The sequence below is a fragment of the Piliocolobus tephrosceles genome, chromosome 11, assembly GCF_002776525.5.
Source record: "Piliocolobus tephrosceles isolate RC106 chromosome 11, ASM277652v3, whole genome shotgun sequence".
NCBI classification, from domain to species: Eukaryota; Metazoa; Chordata; class Mammalia; order Primates; family Cercopithecidae; genus Piliocolobus; species Piliocolobus tephrosceles.
Genome location: NC_045444.1, coordinates 106421446 through 106446592, shown reverse-complemented (window position 1 = coordinate 106446592; position 25147 = coordinate 106421446).

Genomic DNA, 25147 nt, shown 5'->3' with positions numbered 1-25147 from the left:
TTCCAACTTCCCTGCTCCTGTGCTGCAGCCTTCATCTCCCCTTCCACCGTGTTCAGAAGCTTGGCTGCCCCTGCCTTGAACACACCCTTTTTGCACAGCCAGTTCTCCCCAGTCTGTGGCGCCCCCTATTGACTTTGGGATTTTGTCAGACGCTCCATCACCAACTTCTAAGCTGAGCAATGGGAGCTAACGTCACTGTTGCTTCACTCGTGACATCTTAGCGATGAGGCCAGGCAGAAGACAAATACTACCAGAGAAACAGAGACGTGAGCCTCCACCACAACCCGTCCCCCACCCAGCCTAATTTTCTCCATAGCACTTATCTCTACCGATGTTTATATTTATTTTTACTACTTTTGTTGTCTGTCTTCCCCTTTGGACTTAAAGTCCAACGATAGCAAGGCCTTTGTTTTGTTCTTTACAGGATTCCAGCACCTAGAGAGTTGGCTGGCATTAAGGAGGCATTCAGTAATATTTGCTGAAGGAATCATGTGTTCATTCAATAAATAAAGATGTCAGGCGGTAGCAATAGCTATCGAGCAAACCAAAGCAGAGTAAAGGGGATGAGGTGCTAGGAAAATGAGAAGCGTTGCTATTTCCGATAAGGTAGTCAGGGTGGGCTCTCTGCTAGTGATATGTAAGCAGAAACCTGAAGAAGGAAGAAAGTGAGCCGCTCAGAGATAAAGGGAGAAAATGTTTGAGATTGAACAGCTGACGCAAAGGCCAAGCAAAGCCTCAGCATGTTTACAGAGGTCAGTGGGCTAAAGCAAAGGGCAAGAGCAGAAGGCAATAAGGCCATGTGCTGTCAAGGCCACATCACCTAGAGAAGAGGTCAGCAAATCACAGCCCCTGGGCCAAGTCTAACCTATCACTCACTTTTATAAGTAAAGTTTTGTTGGGACACAGCAATGCTTATTTGTTCACATGTTGTGGCTGTTTTCCTGCTGCAGCTGAGCTGAGTAGTTGCTACAGACGCCAGTGGTCCACAAAGCCAAAAGTATTTACCATCTGCCCCTTCACCAAAAAAATGCCAGCCCCTCCCTTGATCACTGTAGGCCACTGTGAGGACTTCAGCTTTTTCTCTAAAGAACATGAGACACCATTAGAGGAGTGACATGAACAGACTCACAATTTAGGAGGATTGGGATGTCTTCTGAGCAAAGAATAAATTGGAGGGGTGGAAGCAGGGAAATCAATTAGGAGGTAAAAAATGAAGGTGGTTGGGACTGGAAATGTAATCAGATTAGAAGATGCACAAAGTCTAGCCATTCTCACAGCCTGGGGTGAGCAGGGTGTGTTTTGCCCTAATAGATTTTGGCCCTAAGCATCTGGGTTTATGGGAGGGAGTTGGGGAGTCATCCAACTGAAAGTAGGATGACTTTCATCAAAACTGAAAGTAGGCAGTTTTTTCCAAGGTAGGAAAGAAGCCACAGAAATGGTGCTAAAGGTCGCAATGAGCTAATACCCTTTTCCAGTGATCTCCTTCTGGCTGCATAGTCTGGCTTGGGCTGAGGTACAAACAAGACCCTGGTTCACTTCCTGGTACCTTTGGTGCCTCATGATTTCCCTTGCTAAGGCAGACACTCAAATGATTTGAGGGGGCTTGGGTACAGGCCCAGACAGAGGTGTGGGCCAGTGCATGGAGTGACAACACTGATGAAAGATCCTAGAAGTCAAAAGGAGGTGACAACACTGACCAAAGATCATAGAAGTCAAAAGGAAGAGAAAAGGAGGTGATGCCAACAGGAGATGCTCAAAAAGAAAGTGTAAGAGGGCCTCACATTCTTACAATCAGCCCACAAACTACCAAGACCAGGGATGGGGTTTCACTTCCCACCATCGCCCTCTGCACACCACACACACAGGCTGCCCTGTAAATGAGACATGTTTTCCCTGTCCGCTCTGTTCTTGATGTTCTTTTAACCAGACTTCTAACGCACACAGTTATTTGAGAAGGGCTCGGTGAGATCATGAGCAAGTCTAAGAAGTCTCAAGAGAAAGGGAATAAAAGAGGAGTGTGGGAGTCTCAGAGCCCTACACTTAAACCTTATAACTATAACTTATTAGCTGTGTGACCCAGTGCAAGTTATTTAACCTCTCTGGGCCTCAATTCCATCACCTGGCAAACAAAGGGGATGAGAGAGCAGAGTTGTTATGAGGATTGCAAGTCATGGATAAGAAGCCTCTGGCCCATATGGGCAGCTATTATTGATGAGACAAAATTACGTGATAGAAGGAGTAAGCTTCATTTACCAAATGTGTAATCCTGAGAAAAATAAATAGTCTTTCCCAGCTTCATAGTTTCTCTGTCTTTAAAATGAAGACGATATCACCTTTACCCTAGGAGTCTGGGGATTCAATTAACTCAGAGCAAACTGCAGATATAAAGCACTTAGTGGAGTGTTGGCATAGAACAGACACTCCAGGCAGCCCAGACACCTTTGTTATTTGTGAAACGTCCTCTGAAGTCAAGACCTTCATCAAGAGGGTAAGAGGGAAACTGATAGAACAAGCAAGAGACCTCAGGTCCACAACAGGCCAAGGCCAGAGACAATCAAAGGCCAAGAGACCAGGACTGGTAGAGGTGTAAGGGTGCCCACCCAACACAGAGCAGCCATGTCCAGTTGAATCCACGTCAACCCAGGACATGAATGGCCCCAATGGGCTTCGGTCCTGAATGGGTCTTTCCTTCCCCTGCAAGATCCAGGGTTGTGGGGTGGTAGAGAACAAAGGGGTTGTGGGTAGATGACCAGGAATCCCTGCGAGGAAGAGGGAGAAACTCTCCTTCCTTGTTTCCTCCTACTTCAGGCTTCCTCACACCACTGACAGGTAAGGGTTGGCAAGCCCTGGGCATTGCAAGGACAACACAGAGCAGGTGTCTGTGAATTCAAAAGTATTAAGGAATATGAAGACTAGGAAGCATATGTAAGGTCACTTGAGACTGCAGCAGCACAGTGGACAAATCTTTTACTCTCTCCGACTCCGCTTCTTCATCTGTAAGATGGGGATAAATGGTCCCTGTCTATTTCATAAGTTTAAATAGTTATGACATTTAGCTATGGTTTGAGAAAAAGAAACTAAGTAATCAAGACCATCTCCATTCAATCCATTACAAGTTCCATCTCAGAGACAGGAAGACAGAAAAGGAAAGAGAAGGGAATGTGTTTAGATGCCTCCCAAACTCCTGACCAGCCACAGAGTCAGTGCAGCAGCCCAGATTCCCGACCCCACCTCTAGCATCAGACCTGGCTGCTCCATCATCAAAGGGTGCCTATTACAGTAGGAGGCTGTGTTGGGACCCTGAACTCCCCCAATGCATCCTAAAAGAGCAGTTTAGTTGGACCTAGTGGGTGCTCTAAGGAGATGTGAGAGGAGACAGCGTATGGCCGATGAAGGACACACAGCAATGGGCAAGGCAGGAGTGATTAGAAGGCCTCTTTCTGCCTCTGGCCCTCACTGCCAGCACCTTGCCAATATCTGAACCCCAAATGGGCCTAAAATTGCCAGAGTCTGCTGAGCCCCTAACGCCTTACAGGACTTACCTAATCGTCCACCATAACATGCTTATGGACCACATAACGAGAGCTCCAAAAGGGCCCGCTTTGTTAAAGGTGTGAATGAATGAATGATAAAATGAATCCTAAATTTTCAAATGCTTATGTTTGATTTCTACTGACCTCAACTAATACCCGTGTCATGAAAATAACACCCTGGGGCTGGGCACTGTGGCTCATCCCTGTAATCCCAGCACTTTGGGAGGTCGAGGCAGGCAGATTTCTTGAGCCCAGGAGTTTGAGACCAGCCTTTGTCTTTGGTAGAAACTCCCTCTCTACCAAAAACAAACAAACGAAAAATTACCCTGGTGTGGTGGCAAGCACCTGTAGTCCCAGCTACTCAGGAGGCTGAGGTGGGAGGATCACTTGATCCTGGGAGGCAGAGGTTGCAGTGAGTAAAGATTGTGCCACTGCACTCCTGCCTGGGTGACACAGCGAGACTTTGTCTCAAAAAAAAATTAAAATTAAAAATAGAAATGAGAATGACACTTTGTGCCATCTGAGCTGTAGACTAGAAAGCCCAAAGGACAGATGTCACCTGGGATCAACCCAACCTCTTCTCTTCTCCATAAAATGACAGTGGCAATGGCTTCTGAGTTCACTTCACAAGTAACTGAGAGAGTCAAATAAGAATGGGCACGAACATGCTTTAAATGTAATAGGATGTACAAGGACCTGAAGTTTTCAGAAGCTTCCATGGACCCATTTGAGGTCAAAGGGAAGAACATTACATGTTGGGGTAAAAGGAGAGAGCTTTGATTCTCCAAGCCAGCAAGGCCTTGAATGGTACACAGCCTGCTCACATGCTCTCCTCTCTAGAACTTCATCTCTTAGGCTAAGGATGGGAGTGCCACAGGAATAGATATAGCAGCAACAGCAGCAGCAGCAGAAAAAAAAAAAGTTATTTAACGAGAGTTTACTATTTGTAGGGCTTCGTGCTAAATGCCCCTCATCATTATCTCATTAAGTCTCCAAAACATCTGTTTCCAAGGGGAGTGGTAATTAGATTATGATTTAGTAAATATTCATTACCACCTCCCTCCATAGTAGGGATGCATTTCCTGTTCTGTAGGAAATGGAACTTGTAGATGTAGAACTTGGCCACGTATCTTGCTTTGGCTAATGGAATGGCAGAAGTGACAGTACATGAATTGTAAGCTGAAGAAGCATTGCAGGTTCCCTCTCACCCATCTGGAAGCATCAGAGCTCCACCAGAAGAGCCAGCTTCTGCAGCCACTGCTCTCTCCAGCTGGGGCCCCAGAGCAACACATATAGAGCAGACCCAAAACTTGGGTCCGAGATTCATGCTTCTGTGATCTGAGAAAGTTTGCCTCAGTTGACCAACAGCCCTGTGAGTGAGAAATAAATGCCTCCTGTTGGGTGCCACTGAGATTCTGTGGTTGTTTATTATGTAGCAACAGTAGATACTATTAATAATTAAGTTTATAGGTGGGGAAACCAAGGCTCAGAGAGTCTAGGTAACTTACTTAAGGTCAGCTAGCATATGAATGGAAGAACTAGGGCAGAACCCAGTTCTGCTAGATCCTAAAGACTGGGTTCTGCCTCCTACTTGTTGGTCAAGGAGGTGTGTTTTGTGTTGAGCTGTGTGCAGAGAATAGCCAGAGCAATTAAAAGTAAACAAGATAACCCAGGGCCTGGCCAGAAAGATGGCGAGAGTGAAGCCAGAGCAGCTCTCTCCTTGCTCTCCTTGTACAGACGTTCGTCCCTCTGCACCCTGGAGCCCCGCCCATACCAACTGTCCTTCTCTAAGTCTAGGTCCAAGGCCATAAGGGGGATCCACAGAAACCCCCCAAAGCCAGAAGCAAGCTCAGAGCTCCCTACCTTGCAGTAGGAACCCCTGCTGATACTCTACCCGTCCCCCCACAATGCTCACCCCAGCAGAACTATTTCATGAGACCCCAGTAGATTCCTAATTTTCAGATTGAGGTGGTAAATAATTACTTGAACATTCTCAAACCAACTTTTTAAAGTGTAGGGGGAAAAGAGATGATCTAATTCAGCCACATTTATGCTTTCAGGGAATATATCTGTCCTTAATCAGAATGACTTCTTATGTACAAAGTGACATTTTTAATTCCCCAAAATGTATCCTGCTCCTCCCCAACTCACTTAGAGGTACACAGTTCTTTCCTAACGCATACTAAGATATCCTCATCTTAGTCAGAGCTTTTTATCTCAAGCAATGTAAAATTAGTGAGGAAATGAACAAAGCAGTTGCTCACTAAATGAAATTCCTCAAAGGGCACAGAAACCCAAGGAATTCATTGGACAAGTTATTCAGAACACTAATAAAACTCTGAGCCATAGGGTGAGTTGAAATTATGAGAAGAGGCCCACTCTGACACACACATGGGGAACACCAGGGCTTCCTACTCTGCTGGGCTTCTCCTCCCTGCCCGACTCATATTTCCTTCTGGCTCCTGATAACTCTTTAACCCAAGACATCAGCAACACACTAGACTCTTGGAAACCCCCCATATCACCCAGCTATCAAGTTTGGCTGCATGTAATGGAAAACCCACTTAACAGTGATATGGACAGAATGGAGATCATTTTTCCTCATGACACTAGAAGTCCAGAGATAGACATTTCCTGGTATTGGTTTGGTAGCTGAGTGCCTCAGGGCAAGGTCTCTGCAGTTCTCTTGGCCTTTCCTTCATGGTCACAAGATGACTGCTCCAGCTCCAGAAATTTCACGGGCATTCTAAGCAGGAGGGAAGAGAATTGGGCCAGAAAGAGGAAGGAAAGATGTCTATATTCGAAGAGCAAAATTTTCCCAGCAGACTTATCATTACATGCCATTGGCTAGAACTGTTGTCATGTCCCACCAAAATGCAGTGAAGCTGAGAAATGGAGCTTTCCAGGTGAGCACTGTATTAATCTGTTCTCATGCTGCTAATAAAGACATACCCAAGACTGGGTAATTTATAAAGTAAAGAATTTTAATGGACTTACCATTCCATATGGCTGGGGAGGCCTCACAATCATGGTGGAGGCAAGGAGGAGCCAAGTCATGTCTTACATAGCAGCAGGCAAGAGAGAGCTCACGCAGGGGAACCCCCCTTTATAAAACCATCAGATCTCATGAGACTTATTGACTATCATGAGAACAGTACAAGAAAGGACTGTCCCCATGATTCAACGACCTCCCACCAGTCCATCCCATGACATATGGGGATTGTGGGAGCTACAGTTCAAGATGAGATTTGGATGGGGACAGAGCCAAACCACATCAAGCACATTGGTGGTTCCAATAATTTCACACTTAAGAAAAAAGCAGTGACAGGTTATTCTGAGGTGGTTAGGAGTCACTGAGAAACTAACCTACCAAATTTTCCAAGTTGGCATTAGCCTTGGTTGTGTCATCCAGATTCAGTTTGAGGGACAGTTTCAAATTCATCCCATTCCCATGTTAATTACAGCACCATTTTCTCCTTCACTGTGGGGCATTATTTCCCAAATACTAAAAAGGTGTAAGTGGATAGAAGACAATTAATGCAAAGTAGCACTTTTGAGCATCCAGACTTTCCTGTTGATGTGAAGTTCAGAAGGAAAGGAGGCCCCGGGATTTTCCTTTTAAGATGACAACAGTTGTTTCTAATAGCAAATGACTTTCATGTCTGTAATAAGCCACTAATAGAATTAACCAAATGAGAGTGACAAATATGAAAGTCGAAGGATATGACCCTAGCATCTGTTGGAAAAAGGTAATCAGACAAATTGGGGTCCCCATAGTAAAGGATTTTTCTGGATTATCTGGAGGAGGTTTTCAGAAACCAAGAAAATTGCCTTGGTGCAGCTGCCCTGCAAACTCTGTCCCGCTGCCTCATTAATGCTTTGATGCAGCAGGATACGGATTTCAAAATGCAAAGGACTGTAAATAGATTATGACTAATGCAACCAAGAAAAGGAGGTGCTGCTGACTGAACAAAGTGCAGAGGTGGTAATTCACAGTGAACGCCAACATCGCTTACTACTGAATAGGAAGACCAGCATTAGGATCACAATGCCACTAGGAGGAAGAAAAGAGGTAATGTCAATTCTGTGCATACCTGTCTTCTCTCCTAGAAGACAGTTTCGTTGACAGAAGATATAGAGGCTTGTTACGCCCCCAATAAAATGAATTTGCAGAGAATTCTTTAGTGAATGTGAATTTCCCTATGAAAACTGAATTTCTACATTTTTTATGAACTCTGGGAAGGATAATACCTGATAGACTCACTCTGTTGCACAAGGGCTGAGACAAGTGGCCCAAAGGTAATGAAATGGGCCTTCTTCTTTGTTGATGGAAAGAAATCTAAGACAAGGCTGCACTTGTGTCTGTGCACACCCTCAACTCTCAGCCACACGGGCATTTTCTATTTGGTGGCTTATTTCTAGGGGAGTGACAGGGTTAGGTTTTGGTTTTGAGGTCCTAACTTTCCTATTTTGTCTGTCAATTTCTCTACTGCCCATATTAGTTAGTGTGCAATTTAGATAGAACATGATTCCAAAGGTAAACAAGCAAGATACATTCATTTCCTGGGACTGCTCTAACAAAGTACCACAAACCAGGTGGCTTCAAACAACAGAAATTTATTCTCTCACAGTTCCAAAGGCTAGAAGTCCAAAACCAAGGCACAGCCATATTCTCTTTGCAGGCTCTAGGGAAGACTCCTTTCTAGCCTCTACCTCGTTTTCTGATGATTTTGAACAATCCTTGGCATTTATGACAGAATAACTCCAGTCTCTGCCTCTGTCTTCTTATGGCTGTGTCCAAATACACAGACACACTGGATTTAGAGCTCACTCTAATCCCACATGACCTCATCTTAACTTGATTATATCTACAAAGATCCTATTTCTAAATAAGGTCAATTTGCAAGTACTGGTAGTTAGGACTTCAGCATATTTTGGGGGGAGGGGGATACAATTCAATCCACAACACGAGACAATCCAAAACTTTAAAAAACTTTTTTTTAATTCTATGAGTTAACTTTATTCCTGCTCCCTTCAGGATAGGATAAAGATATCATAAGCTGACATAGTAACTCCCTAAAATCTTACTCGTCACTTTAATATGATTAAACACACCAATCCTAAAGGCAGCAAAATGCTCTGGAAATAAACTCAGGTTGGCCACATAAGACCTGAAGTATCATCTTCGTTACTAGCTAACTGTGAAGTGTGAGTAAGGCACTTCATCTCTGTGAGGCTTTAATTGTTAAACCTAAAAGGTGGGGCTTGGACTAGATCGGTGTTTCTTGAAGTACGAGATATATACCATTCATTGTAGACCAGGTGGTTGTACTCAAAACCAACACTAAAGAAACTGTACTGATAAGTTTTATGCTACAAAATGCCTGGCACAAATCTTAGTTTAGGGTCTAAGTTAACTCTGGATGAATAACAAACCACCCTGGCCAGGTGCGGTAACACATGCCGGTTGTCCTGGCTACTTGGAAGGCTGAGGCAAGAGGATCACTTGCACCCCAGGAGTTTGAGACCAGCCTGGGCAACATAACCAGACCCTGTCTCAAACAAATAAATTTTAAAAACAAAACAAAACAAAAACTCACTCAAGCAGAGAAAATACCAACCACCCTGAAATGTTTTAGTGACACAACAATAATTTATTAGTGCTCTCATGTCTATGGGATTATTGGTTCTGCTGACAAGTGCCAGGTTCAGCTGATCTTGGCTGAGCTCACTTATGCAGCTGGAGGATTCACAAGGGGTAACTAGCTAGTCACATGTCTGGTCACTGGTTGCCTGTTGGCTGGAGTGATGGGGTGATTGGATCATGCGTCTCTCATCATCCAGCAGGCTAGCCTGGGCTCATTCATGTGCTGGTCAAAGGTTTCAAGAACAGCAGGAGAAGAAAAGCCCCAATGTGCAGGTACTTTTCAAGTCACTGTTAACATGACATTTACTATTGCCAATTGGTCAAAGCTAGTCACCTGGCCAAGAATGAACTCAGTGTGGAAAGAGACTGCCCAACATTGTGGATAAATAACAGCATAAACAGATCCAGAGGTAATGATTCACCACAGGGTTACTATGTCTTTTACATCTTTCCAGCACTTACTAATCTCCCTTGTTAGCAAACAAAAAACAAAACTCAGGTTCAGAGAATCAGTATCTAGTAAGAATTTAATAGCACTATTTTATTTCAGAATGTTATTTTATGGTTTTCTTGTATTCATATCAATTGTTTTATTCATTTATAGGAGTAATACAAAGTTTCCTTAATAAACATATTATTTTTTTCAAGTGAATTATTTTCAAGAAGATAATATCATTGGCATATAGATATTACAAAATCACGACACAAAATGATGGAAATTTGGAAAACACTGGGCCAGATGGATGCCCAAGGTCCCCGCATCTCCCCTGTATCCTGAAAGTGGAAAATAGGCCATGTCTCCACTTCAGCTGTAAGTATTGGTCTAACATGACCAACATGTCACTGGTCATTAAAATAGTTTCACTGCTATTAAAGAAGTTGGCTTTTCACAGAGCTCAAAACAATAAATTGAAGAGTAAAAATCAACTGGCTGAGACCTATTCTAATCAAATTGTGCAGGTGACCATGAAGCACCTCCACATTTGTCCACTATCCCACAGAGACCCATGGTGATACTGATGTGCCAGCATAATTCAGTCATGGAGCTGAGGGTAGTAGGTTGAACACATTCACCGGACCCTTCATAGCTTACACTGAAAAGCCATACACTGAATGAATGCCGTCACCCAAAGCAGAAGTCCCCAACCTTTTTAGTACCAGGGATTTGTTTCATGGAAGACAATTTTTCCATGGACAGGGTGGGTGTGGCTTCAGGATGAAACTGTTCCACCTCAGATCGTCAGGCATTAGTTATATTCTCATAAGGAGCACACAACCTAGATCCCATGTATGTGCAGTTCACAATAGGGTTTGTGCTCCTGTGAGAATCTAATGCCACCACTGATCTGACAGGAAGCGGAGCTCAGGTGGTAATGCTACTTGGCCCACCGCTCACCTCCTGCTGTGCAGCCTCGTTCCTAACAGGCCACAGACTGGTACCAGTCCATGGCCTGGGGTTGGGGGCCCCTGATCTAAAGAGTTTCCAGAAGTTTGCTTGGTAATAGCCTTTGGGGTCTGTTTGCAAACCACTCAAGAAAATCAATTTTACTACTTTGTGTGTCTTCTTTTTTTTTTCCCCCGCCCCATTTGATCTCACACTTTACTCATAGAATGGGCTCTACAGGATTTTTGGTAAATTTTTAAAAAGCACAAAGTTTGATCACCTCTGGATCTTGGACTCTGAATGCACTCCCATAAAAGGAGTACTAGGGAAGTTTGAGCCATTATATTGGAAATAACTTGGGAATAACACATAGATTTCTGAGGTGATAATTTAAAGAAAACAACATCCCTTTGGAAATTTCTGTATGTTCACTTAAAACAAATCCAGCTCATTGCCATGCCCATTTGCAAATGTATGCATCAAATCATATCTACAAATCACCCATATATATGCCACACATATATTCTACCTTAAGAGTAGTATCTATTGTTTCCCAGATGTTTTGGTAGAAGAGAAATCTACTTAAGAGATTAAGTACCTGACCCAGGCTAGGGAAAGCAGGAGAGAAACCTCTTCTTAGAGCTAGAATTCTAATCCTCAAAACACAAAATACCAACTAACGTGGTCCAAGTAGATACATCCTAGTAAGATGCACTCCATATACAGCACAGGGGCATTTTAAAGATACCTTTAAAATACACATCCTATATATGTAGTCAGTTCATAAATCCCACGTACAGGCTCAGACCCATTTTTCTTCCCTCAATGTTTAGATTCATTGATAGTCATCAGTTTTTCCCTTCTATGTATAATCAAGAGTTATAATTGGAAAATATGACATTAATTCAATAGTATCAGTGATTTTTCCTTCCTATATATAAAAGAAAACAACCACAAAACTCTAAGCTAAACACCAGCTGCTCTAGCTTAACCCTAATAAAATTACTACTGTTGTTTCATGCTGGCTGGGCAAGGTGGCTCACACCTGTAATCCCAGCACTTTGAGAGGCCAAGGCAGAAGGACTGCTTGAGGCCAGGAGTTTAAAACCAGCTAAACACTGGGTACTCATGAACATAAAGATGGCAACAATAGCTGGGCGTGGTGGTTTACACTTACAATCGCAGCATTTTGGGAGGCCAAGGCGGGTGGATCACTTGAAGCCAGGGGCTTGAGACCAGCCTAAGCAACATGACAAAACCCTGTCTCTACAAAAAATTAAAACATAGCAAGACTCCAGCTCTACAAAAAAAAGTTTTATAAAACATTAGCCAGGTGTAGTGGCACATGCCTCTAGTTCTATCCACTCGGGAAGCTGAGACAAGAGCATCGCTGAAGCCCAGAAGTTAGAGGCTGCAGTGAACTATAGTCATGCCACTGCACTCCAGTCTGGGTGACAGAGCAAGACCCTGTCTCTAGAAAAATTAAAATTAAAATTAAAAAACTAAATTAAAAAGTACAAATAATATAGCATGCAGTCCTAAGTAATTAAAAGTTGAGAAAATAAAGTGCCTTTATGTTAGGTCAACAAAGTACTCAGATAACCCCAAATCCACAGATCTAACCCAGCACAGTCAAACTGAAAAGTGTCAGGACTGAGATCTGGTTTTACCCTTGTATACAAGCTAATAATTTAGCTGGTTACTGTCTCATCCGTGCTAGCAGAAAGCAAGAGATTCCTTGGTCAGAGACAAAGGATGTTATTACTTGTAGCACAGCAAGAAGCATGAACATCAGCATGTGTATCAATTCTCCTTGCCCCCGGATCTTATTGGAGCAATATTGTGGTCCCAGATGGATCCTGTGCACACAGTAGGCTCGCAGCACAGATGAGGGGCACCGAGTTTAGGGAACATGTTGTTTTATAGTAAGAAGTAAGCAACCCGGTTTCCTATCCCAAACAGAGACAACACCATATTTCTCAAATCTGCTCATAGTAAACACAATCCTAGGAAATGGCCAGGTAAAGAATGGTCAAAGTTTTGCATTGTTAGCATAGCCAGCAAAAACTACAGGGATGCTCAGAGCCCATGGCAGATTGCCTCTCACAGCAATAAGTAGTCTCTGATTGTTAAGAGACCTGGCTGTTTGTGGTAAGGACAAGCCTGTAGCAGGTATAGTTATCCTGAGACATAACATGCCATCTGTCACCTTTATGAAGAATCTAAACTCAGTAGAGCATGTGTATGTGTGTGCTCTTCCTTTTCCCAGATGTATTTCTGTAAACCATATTTGTAAATCAAGTCATATTTTAAATATTCTAAGAGAGAATCCTGTAGGCAAATTCTTTTATAATGGAGATACTCATCCCCTAATTCGTAATTCACAATTTATACATTTGTGGGGTTATAAATATTGGGTTTTCTTAAAGCAATCTATACTCATACTAGTGCAACCCTGCCATTTATAATGAGTTGTGATAAATTATTAAAAGCAAACATTTCACGCATGTCTCATTTGACCACACCTGTCAAAGAGTCATTGACCAAATGGATCCCATTCCAACTTTAAAACTATTCTGGTTTTCTTTAAAACATTCCCAAAACTATTTTTATATTCCTCAATTCCTCGGTCAAGCCAGATGCTTTGGGTGGATGATCTTATTTGTTGCAATTCAAACCCAGTATAGTAAAGTAATCTCCCTATACACAATCTTCTAGGCACAAATTAGAAGGTTGTCATTAAAAAATCTTAGAATTTGTATTCTTTTTCTGTCTCATTTTTCTACATAATTCTTGACCTAGATTTCTTCCCCACAAAGACTCACTCCCCACACCAAGAATAAGCTGTTTTCTTACTGATAGGAATTTGGAAATTCCGTCATTATTGCTCAACATGGCAAACCTACAGGACATAACAGGAAGAAAAACGTCTGCTTTTCTCTTGACTAGATTACATTTCATAAACATGTGAACCATAGTAGCAGTGAAATCAGGTCAAAGTGACATAAAATATCACTTCCCTGCCATACAAGAAAAACAAAACACTAATAATAAGAAAGAGAGTTTGTAGCACCTACCAATGCTTTTTAATAGTCCTCCAGGAATCCACAGAACAGAGCGAAGAACATAGAAGGTACAAAACAAATTTTCTTGAAAATACGAACGTAGCTAGGCCTGGAGGTTCATGCCTATAATCACAGCACTTTGGGAGGCAGAGGCAGGAGGATCACTTGAGCCCAGGAGTTGGAGATTAGCCTGAGCAACATAGAAAGATCTCATTGCTATAAAAAACTTAAAATATAAAAATAAAATAAATTTAAATGTATATATATATATCCCACTCAGTATAGCCTAATACCAAGTCTTATATTGGTATAACACTTTCTGACTTACACAGTACTTTTGCATGTACACTTTCATCAGATGCTCACCACAACCCAAGAAGGAAGGATAGGCAAAATACTTGGGTCAAAAATAGAAAAAATTGAGTACTCATGAACATAAAGATAGCAACAACGACAGCCGGGTGCAGTGGCTCACACCTGGAATCCCAGCACTTTGGGAAGCCGAGGTGGGCGGATCACGTGAGGCCAAGAGTTTGAGACCAGCCTGGCCAACATGGCAAAACCCCGCTTCTACTAAAAATACAAAAGTTAGCTGAGCGTGGTGGTGCACGCCTGTAATCCCAGCTACTCGGGTGTCTAGGGTGTGACAATCACTTAAATCCTGGAGGAGGAGGTTACAGTGAGTCAAAATTCCACCACTGCAATCCAGCCTGGGCAACAGAGTGAGACTGTCTAAAAAAACAAAAACAAAAAAAAAATTAAATTTAAAAAAGAATGGCAACAATAAACACTGGGGACTAATAGAGTGGGAGTAGGGAGAGGGGCAAGGGCTGAGAAACTAACTACTGGGTACTGTGCTCACCACCTGGGTGATGGGCTCGATCATATCAGTATCACACAGTATACCCATGTAACAAAACTGCACCCCTTGAATCTAAAACAAAACTTTTTTTTTTTGAGACTGAGTCTCTGTTGCCCAGGCTGGAGTGTAGTGGCACAGTCTCAGCTCACTGCAACCTTGGTCTCCCAGGTTCAAACGATTCTCCTGCCTCAGCCTCCCGAGTAGCTGGGATTACAGGTGCCCGCCACCACACCTGGCTAATTTTTTTGTATTTTTAGGAGAGACGGGGTTTCATCATGTTGGCCAGTCTGGTCTCGAACTCCTGACCTCATGATCCGCCCTCCTCAGCTTCCCAAAGTGCTGGGATTACAGGCATGAGCCACCGTGCCTGGCCAGCATTTTAAAAAATAAGTAGAAAAACTGATTTTCTGTCAAAGGACATAAACCAACAAACTGATCCCCCTGAGTCCTTTGTTCTTTCCAATGCCTTGACTCCACGCTTGGTCACTGGAAAGAGGCAGGCATTTGTTATTACCACCTACAACTGGAGATGGGACCAAATGACCATACACAGTTCACTCTCCTCTCTACAGGGAGCGTAAAGATGACAACTCACTTGGCTAACATCAAAGGAGAAATAAGAGAGTCAAAATTGTAGCTGCACGTCTTTCTTGAGCAGGGCTCAGGAAGCTTTAATCTGCCCCATTGCTCATTGCTGCTTCTGTAAGGTTTTAGAACCACGAAGCTAATGGCTTTGCTTCAAGGTTTGATCTGATATTTTCTCTCAAAAACCTAATTTGTCATCTCTTATGATGACATTTTGATTCCATGTTTAGTGCTTAGAACTGTCTAATTTTCTTATCTATCTAGATTTGCAGGACAATTGATGCAACCTTGGGTCTGAGTTTATGATAAGTGACATGCTCTTTAAACAGCATCTGGGTATTGTATCTGGTTTTGTCTACTTTGCCACCTTATTTTTTTCTCTTCTTGACCCCACTTCCTCATTCTTAAAAACTCATGTTTTAGTGGTATTGTGGTTATCTTTAGAAAAACTTGGACATACATATTAAAAGCTATGCAGATGTAACAATATGACATCTAGGATTCAATTTAAAATAATCTGATAGCAGTCTTAGTTTGGGGGTAGATGAAGCAAGATGGTACATGATCGGCCATTTGCTGTGGCAGATTGCTACATAATTATGTAAAAGCAGCCATAGACTACATGTATAAGAATGAGTGTTATTAATTTTTTTTTAATTGAGATAGAGTCTCACTCTGTCACCCAAGTGGAGTGCAGTGGGGCCATCTCGGCTCACTGCAACCTCTGCCTCCTGGGTTCAAACAATTCTCCTACCTTAGTCTCCCAAGTAGCAGGGATTACAGGCATGTGCCAAAATGCCCAGCTACTTTTGTGTATTTTTAGTAGAGATGGGGTTTCACCATGCTGGCCAGGATGGTCTCAAACTCCTGACCTCAGGTGATCCACCCACCTTGGCCTCCCAAAGTGCTGGGATTACAGACATGAGCCACTGTGCCCAGCCCTCTTTCTTTTGTTTCTTTAAAGACAAGGTCTTGCTCTCATGCAGGGGCATGAGCACAGCTCACTGCAGCTGCAAACTCCTGGGCTCAAGCTATCCCCCTACCTCAGCCTTCAGAATAGCTGAGACCATGGGTGTGCACCACCACACCTGGCTAATTTTTTTTTTTTTTTTTTTTTTGGGGGGGTAGAGACGGAGTCTCACCATGTTGCTCGGGCTGGTCTTGAACTCCTGGGGCTCAAGCAATCCTCCTGCTTCAGCCTCCCAAAGTGCTGGGATTCCAGGTGTGAGCCACTGTGCCTGGCTAAAAAACATTCTTAGCTCACAGGCTGTACAAAAATAGGTGGCGAGCTGGGTTTCACCCTTGCACCATAGTTTACTGACCCCTGATCTAGCTATATATCCTCCACCCTCACCCTCCCTAGCTATTTCCTCAAGAAGGCCCCACACCCTTGTTCCCTGTAATAGTTCTCTATTTCTTCTGTACAAATTACCCAGAATTTAGTAGATTAAAACAACATAAGCTTAATCTCTTACAGTCCTAGTAGTCAGAAGTCAAGCAGGAGTTTTTTAAGGCTAAAAATCGAGGTGCCTGTAGATAACGATTCTTATTGAAAACTCCCGGGAAAAATCTGTTCCTTGCTTCTTCCAACTTCCAGAGGCTGTGAGTATTTATAGCTGTGTTACTCCAATTTCTGCTTCTGTCCTCACATCTCCTACGACTGACTCTCCTGCCTCCCTCTCTTACTTATAAAGACCCTTATGATTACATTGGGCCCACTGGTTAACACAAAATAATCTGTCCAGGTAAAAATCCACAATTTAATCACATCTGCAAAATCTCATTTGCCATGTAAAGTAACATATTCACGAGTTCCTGGGATTGGGACATCTTAGACATCTAGGGGAGGCAGGGTATTGTTCAGCCAACCACACTTGTATTTAGATTTTCACAGTGTCAGTGCACACAAAAGAAGGTGGCCCCACTTAGCATGCAGAGATCTTGTATTCACACAGAAGGTGATTTCCCTTCTCTCCTTATTATCTCCAATAAGAGGCCCCTTCTCCCCACAGAAAGCTGAGGTCAATGTTTTCTCTAATCTCATCCTATGAATTGTGACCTTAAACCAGTCACTGCTCCAGTAAGTGATGTAACTCCTAAATCTTTGAAAATTCTCTCAATTCTAATACAAAAATTAGCCAGGTGTGGTGGCATGCACCTGTGCTCCCAGCTACTCAGGAGGCTGAGGTGGGAGGATCGCTTGAGCTCCAGTTAAGGTTGCAGTGAGCCATGATCATGCCACTGCACTGTAGCCTAGGCAACAGAGCAAGACCCCGCCCGAAAAAATTGAAAAAAAAAAAAAAATACTAGAAAACTCTCTCAATTCTGGCCTTGTTTTCCTCTGAGTTATTTTTAAAGTTACACAAATTCTTCTCAAAGGCATGCCAGAAATTTGCTTTCAGCTTCTTATCTATGCACAGCACAGACAATTGCATTATACCTAAGAGAATTAATGTGATTTAATTATATTATATTTGGGGGTAGTTTAATATCAAACTTCTTTTGTATGAGGAATTATTTCTGGGTGAAGTTACACTCATTTATTATACTCATTCTTTATTCATTAAACTCATTAAGATCAGTGGGATTTGCTTATAAATAACTATGCTACTGATTTGAAACATAGCAGATAAGTGAGGATATTCTAAGAGAACGAGATCATGATGCCTCTTAGTTATTTTCTTGGGAATTCATATATTGGGATTCTATGTGTAGCACTCTTGCACGACTAAATTTATAACATTTAAAGGTTCTCTCTCGTCTTACAAGGGGAAGATGGACAATAAATGGACTATTGTCTTTCTCAGGAATCTGTTAAAAGGTGCTAAAGCCAGGGCCAACACATGTGATTTTATAGGATATTCACTGCACAGGGGTATCCCCCAAAAAGGAAAGTGAGGCTGAAATCTGACCCATGCTCTGCTGCCAAGCCGTCCATCCTGGGACAGTACTATCAAAAGGAAGGGAGCCTTCCTTAAATCACACCAAGTCACTGTGTCATTGTATGCCTACAAACCTAGGCAGCCCCACTCATAAGGTGTGCCCTTTTCTGCTTTGCAAAGGCAACCAATGGACTAGCACAGGCCTTGGCTAAAATCCACTTGGGCTAGCTTAAGCAAAAAAGGGAAAATTATTACAAGATTATAGGTATTTTCTTGAAACCCAAGCGCAAGAGGTACAGTAAATATCATGTAAGATTAGAAAAAAAAAAAAAAACTACCTGTTAGTAGAGGGAGGCAATAACCAAATAAATCAATATTTACTGGTATGCATAGTCCTTGCAACAACCTTGTGATATGAGAATAATCTCATTCCATAGATGCAGTCCCAGCTGGTAATGACAGAACATTCCAATCTAGGTGCACCTATTGACAATGTCCTTGTGCTGTCCACTATTTGACATAGCCTGTCTTGCCCTGGATATGCAGTTGGTGTTTCTCAGTCTGTTTCTGTTGCCATGACAAAATATCTGAGACTGGTAATTCATAAAGAATGGAAATTTATTTTTCATAATTCTGGAAGCTGGGAAGTCTAAGATGGAGGGCATTTGGGGACTGGTGAGGGCCTGGTCTCAACTTTCAAGATGGTGAGACTTGTTGCTGTGTCCTCTGTAGGGCACAAACGCTGTGTCCTCACGTGTCAGAAGAAGATGAAGAAGCCTAAGCTAGTTCCTTCCAGCCTTTTCACAAAACACTAATCCTTTCATGACAGCAAAGCCCTCCCTCATGACTTAATCATTTCCCAAAAGGCTCCATCTCTTAAAATTACCACATTGGGGATTGTTTTAACACAGGAACTTGTGGCGACCCATGCAGACCATTGCAGTGCTCTAAGAGATACTCAGTGGTATTTCCTGTACTTTTTCTTCCAGGAACAAAGGAGGAATCCACTTCTCCCTTGACATTAAGCATATACATGTGATTTGCTTTAGCCATGGACCTAAGAGGCTGCATGTGTCACACCCAGTTAGAAGCCTGTAACAGCCAGTATGTGATTTTCTCTTCTCTCCTTCCACCATGGTGACTAGAGGCATTCCAGGGAGTGGTGACTCTCACAGCCTGCATCCCTAAGAGAGGACAATGTAGAGTCCTCAGCCAACCTAAATTTGTAACTCAAATGAAAAAGAAACTCTAACTGAATTAAGCTAAGATTTGGGCTTGTTTGTTCTTGAAGCATAGCCTAGACTATCCTGGCTGATACAGCTGTTAAGGGCCTTCTCTCTATGTCTAGCAGCTGGTAAATCTTCTCACCCAGTGAGCCACACAAATTCTTCCCTTTTACTACTTGCCCATATCCTGCCCATCTTTTACAGGGCAACTAAAATCTCTGCTGCCCAAAAGGCTTTCCTTAACCCCCACAGCTGGCATTAATTCTTACTATTTGTAATTATGATCATACTCATTATCAACATCATATAAATTAGAACTCAACCCCATCACACATAACATATTTCATCATATGCTGTTTTAACTTGTTTCTTTCTTTGGGAGATATCTTAACTCTCCAATTAAATGAAACAATGAAACAGTCTTTTGTGGGCAGCAATCATATTATATATTTCTGCAGCCTCCAGCAGAGTGACCAGAACATTGGCAGGTAGAGCATAGAGACCCAGTAAATAACTATGTCATCAAACTGTCACAGAAAAGAAACACAGGAGAAAAGGAACTGCAGTTCTAATCATTCTGTGCCCTGCATACGTAGGCAGATTTGAACAGTGGAGCACTCTTCCAATATGGAGGAGGGAAAGAGTTAAAATTTAGTACACTATAGCCTGAGACAGCTAACATCTTTGGAGGTTATATTTCTCATTAATATAAAAGAGTTAATTATATATCTTGGAAATTCTATTCACACCAAATCTTCCTTTAGGGTTAAGTCATGCATGATCCATTTATATTCAGGCATTAGCCTTGACAGTGTCTTGTTCTGTAGGGCGGTCTTACGCGCCTGCCCTAACGATCCATGGGGGCTTTAGGAAGCTGTTCTCAGAGTAGAACATTTTGCTGAGAAGATGACCTACACTGCAAAATACTTTATATAACCAAAGGCAGGGCATAAATATTTTATAGCATAGAGTCCATGAAAACACATCTTCATTTCTGTAATGTGCTATCTCAGGACATATCGCTGGGGGAACAGGACTTGCCTGAAAGATTCAACAGCGCCAATTTGCCATAGCTCGTTAGAATGCCCTAGAGAACAAGCACAGCAAATAATTCTAGATCCCTGCTGCTCGTGGGGTAGTTAATGTGGACCGACCACACAAAAACCACCTTGTGCTTGCAAAGCACATTTAACAAGGAATCAAACAATGTAGGCTGGGAGGAGCCTCCAAGACATCCTTTTTCTGTACTTGAAGAAAGGAGGCCCAGAGAGACTATATGAATTCTCTAAAGTAACACAGTGAATTGGGGTTAGACTTACTGTTAGTCCTTCCCTTTTTCTGACATAACCTCAAAATAAAAACCCGTGGGTAAAGCAAGAACAGTAAACCCCTCCACTGATTAGACACATTCTCGACTTTGAAGTCAAGTATCACATTACCATTGTGGCTTTCAGTAAGTGGTGCTGTGTGTGAATATCTGCAAATAACTTCAAATTTCTCATTAATAATATACGTTTCCATAAATACCATGCCTCATGGAATCCCTCTTTTGGCATTTGTACATCAACATCTATCATTAATGCGTCAGTGAGAAAATTATTTCCTAGTAAGTGCTCTATAGTGATGAAGTAAATTCCATTAATTCCATTTCACATCATTTTTTTTTTCAGTGATCTCCCACTTTGTTCAGAATTAGGTATACCCACTCAGGTCTCTTGAGCCAAGATGTCACTACACTGTGTAATTAAATTCTAAAATAAATAGCAAGTCCTCAATACAAATCTGACCTTTTTGACTCAGAAAGTCCTTCAAAACTTCAACAGAACAACTAGAAAATTCTTGTTGTCAGTTGCCAGTGAGAGCAACAATAGCTTTGTTATCCTTTGTCAAGCCAAGGCAGACAAGAAAAGAAGGATGCACTTTTTCACTTGCTATCTGAGGTTTCTTGTATGCTTCCTTAGATTTGAAGAAATCACTCTATAACCCTGTTTTCAAATGGTGTTTTCAAATGGTCCTTTCAAATGTGGTTTGAATTGTACAGAGATGAGAGAAAAGGGTGGCCCCATTAAAGTCAAACCTAGGCAGAAGCCCATTAAAAGCAAAGCTGAAATCATGGAGCTTCTCAGCAATGCCACTGCTGGCTGTGGAAGGAAGAGTGATCAAATGATAAACAACACAGTTGCCTGAGAAATCCTAATTTAGAAAAAAATAAGTCAAGCATTCAGCTGAAAATAATATAAAGCTAGCAATCACCCACCCGGCACAGCCGCTCCTAACTTCCCACTAAAAGACTATCATGGCACTGGGAAATGCCAAAATTCCCAAAAACAAAAACCAGCATGGAGGCCAATCTAATTCCAAAATCCAGAAAGAGTTTCTAGTGTGCATTAAACTAAACTGGACACCCAAATTCCCCATTGTACCATATGAAGGACCACCTTTGTAGTAGTCTGTACACAGGCTGCTAATAAACACATACCTGAGACTGGGTAATTTATAAAGGAAAGAGGTTTAATTGACTCAAAGTTCCACGTGCCTGGGGAGGCCTCACAATCGTGGTGAAAGGTGAATGAGGAGCAAATGTCTTACATGGAGGCAGGCAAGAGAGAATGTACAGGGAAATTCCCATTTATAAAACCATCAGATCTTGTGAGACTTATACGCTACCACAAGAACAGTATAGTGGAAAGTGCCCCCATGATTCAATTATCACCACCTGGCCCTGCTGTTGACAGGTGGGGATTAGTACAACTCAAGGTGAGATTTGGGTGGGGACACAGCCAAACTGTATCAATCTCTATGAAATAAAAGATGACAGATTAGAAGAGAATGAGCTGAAAAGACAGAGCACTACGCTGTAGCTCCTACCTACCTTCCTATTAGGAAATTAAATGTGTATTAAATGTGTGTGTGAACCAGAAAACTGTGTAGGTGCTGCTTCTTCACGGGGCTACAATGTTGCCTTCTTACAACTGTACACATTCCTTCAGAAACAGTGACTTTCTATAATCACTTCAGAAGCTGGCTTTCTGTCTCCCCTCAAAATAATACAAGCTACCTGTGGCACACTGCATACGGGGAAGTGTTATCTCCACAGGTAAAGTAGTGCTTTAGGGTCGGGGAGGGCAAGGCAAGAGCATTCTGGGAATTGTGGTTTTCTTTGTGCATGTACTGTTTCAAAGAACCAATGAAATGGGCAGTGGACTCCCAGGAGCTGAGTTGCCTATTCTATACGGGGATTTTCACTCATAGAGTTGTACCTTCAACACATCTCCACTCAAGAAATGAGGAGAATTAACTGTCAGCTAGATGGACGGAGAAAAGGGTGAAGGGCAGGGGAATAGACTAACATGGTCATTTGGCAAACTCTGGGTCTATATAGATCTTGCCTTATTCAAGGAAGGAAGACAATAAACATCATAGAGTATATGGGGAAATGCAGCCAGACAAGAGAGAGGGGACAGTGTCTTGAAGACTAAGAGATAGGATATACTTCTGAAAATATATTACCTAGGGGTAAAGAAGAAAAGCTGAAATTTAAAAGGATGCAAGGCAAGGCTTCTTTTAAAATGTCAACATACAAAAGAAAACAACAGAATGATATGAAGAGAAAAATCAGGTCAGATAAGTAATATGGTTTTGATGTGTCCCCCCCAAATCTCATCTTAAATTGTAGTTCCCATAATCCCCACGTGTCATGGGAGTGACCCAGTGGCAGGTAATTGAATCATGGGTGTGGTTACCACCATGCTGCTGTCCTCATGGTAGTGAGTGAGTTCGCATGAGGTCTGATGGCTTAATGAGGGGCTTTTTCCCCTTTGCTTGGCACTTCTCCCTGCTGCCGCCATGTGAGGAAGGTTATGTTTGCTTCCCCTTCCACCATGATTATAAGTTTCCTGAGGTCTCCTCGGCCATGCAGAACTGTGAGTCAATTAAGCCTCTTGCCTTATAAATTACCCAGGCTTAGCTATGTCATTATTAGCAGCGTGAGAATGGACTAATAAAATAAGAAAAGACTGCCCCAAACCAAAAACAGTAATACATTCACAGTGACAGTGACAAAGGTAATAAAATACAAAGTCAAATCAATGAATCACAGGACTAACTCGAGATGCTATCTGCAAATGCAATGGGCAGAGGTGAAAACAATGAGATTAAATGCAGAAGGAAAATGGAAGAGGAAAAATAAAGAATAAAAAGTAAAAAATAGGGATAATTGGTGTTTCTGAAGAAAATACCAGAATAAATAAAACTAAAGCAATAAATAAAAGATGAAGGGAAACTATCTTAGGTGAAAGAAATACGGGTATGCCATATTCTGTTTGAAAGGATTTATCATAAACCAGGAAAAAAAATCAGTGAAAAGGGACATTTCACCTAGATTAAATTTTGCAATTCCTAAAAAGTACATGAATAAAGAAAATATCCTTAAAACATCCAAATAAGGAACAATAGGTCATCTATGAAAGAAAAAATAATTGAGTCAGCCTCAGACTTCTCTTCCATAACACTAATTGCCAAAAAATAATTAGGTAGTATCTAATGAGTTTGAAGGGCAGAAGCCCATTTGTCTTTTATGTGTAAATACAATATAAAATTATTCTCAGATATACAAAGGCTAAAAATATATATTACTCATCTAGCTTTTCTTTTTTGAAAAAAAATCACTTGATGTAATTCAATCAACCAAGAAATTAAACAAAATTAAGATTTTAAGAATGAAGAAATCAAGATATAAAAGAACTTGTGAGACACACTAAACCCAGCTAACCATAAAGATAAGCCTAAATAATTGTGGCAAATGTGACTATAACACCAAATACAAAGGTCAAAATTTATTCTTGAATGCAAAATCATATAATGTAAAAAAGTGCATTAAGTTTAAAAAATGCAGGATCTGAAATCCAGATTATATAAACAAAGTTGGGGAAGAAAAGGAGAACACTGTGACAGTATGCTAAATTTCAAATATTAGCTAGAAGTGACTCAAAGATACTGGTTTGGCTGGCATTTTACAATTAGAGGAATACAGGTTAAATTATCTTTTTGAAGACTTTAAAATTACTCATTAATAGAATGGGAAAGAGAATGCCTACTTGGGAAAGACAAAACAATAAAAACTTAGCATTTAGCAATAACTATAAATAGTCCAAATATCTATCCATAGGATATTGATGAAATAAATTATTAATACTCTAGAACCATAAAGGAATAAAATGCAGCCATTTTAAAAAATCACATCACAAAATACTTTGTCTTGGGAAAGAAAATGTAGACAGCACAGGAAGTAGGAGTGAGAGTTTCAAAAAGTTTGTGCCCTGTGATCCCAATTTTGAAAAACATAATATTTTATATATTATGCATTTTATATTAAAAAAATACAACCATGGGGTGGGGTGGGGGGAAGACTAAAAGGATATCTGCCAAAAAGTTAACAGCGATTACCTAAGTTGAAAAATAAGATTTCTATTTGATTCCATTTGCTTTTCGGTATATAGGTAGAGTTTTTGACAAAACACACTTAAAATAAATATTAACGTCATAAACACAAATCAGTTTCATGCTATGTATCAAGGATCAGCAAGTTTTTTTTTTTTCTGTCAAGGGCTAAATAATAAATATTTTAGTATTTTCCATTCATATGATCTCTGTTGCAACTACTCAGCTCTGCCATAGCACTTCCAAAGAAGCCAGACACTATGTAATCTAATCAGTATGACTGTGTACCAATAAAACTTTATTTACAAAAACTGCATTTAGGGTCACAGTTTGCCTACTGTGTATCAATATCTGATATTGAAGTTTTAGAAATTATTTAAGCGTACTATTTTTCTGTTTTCTGTAATTGTTTAGGGCAAATAGTGTGTTTCTAGATCAGTACTGTCCAGTAGAAGTTTCTCTGATGTTGGAGATGTTCTATGTTTGTGCCATCTCATACGGTAGTCACATGTGGTCTTGAGCAC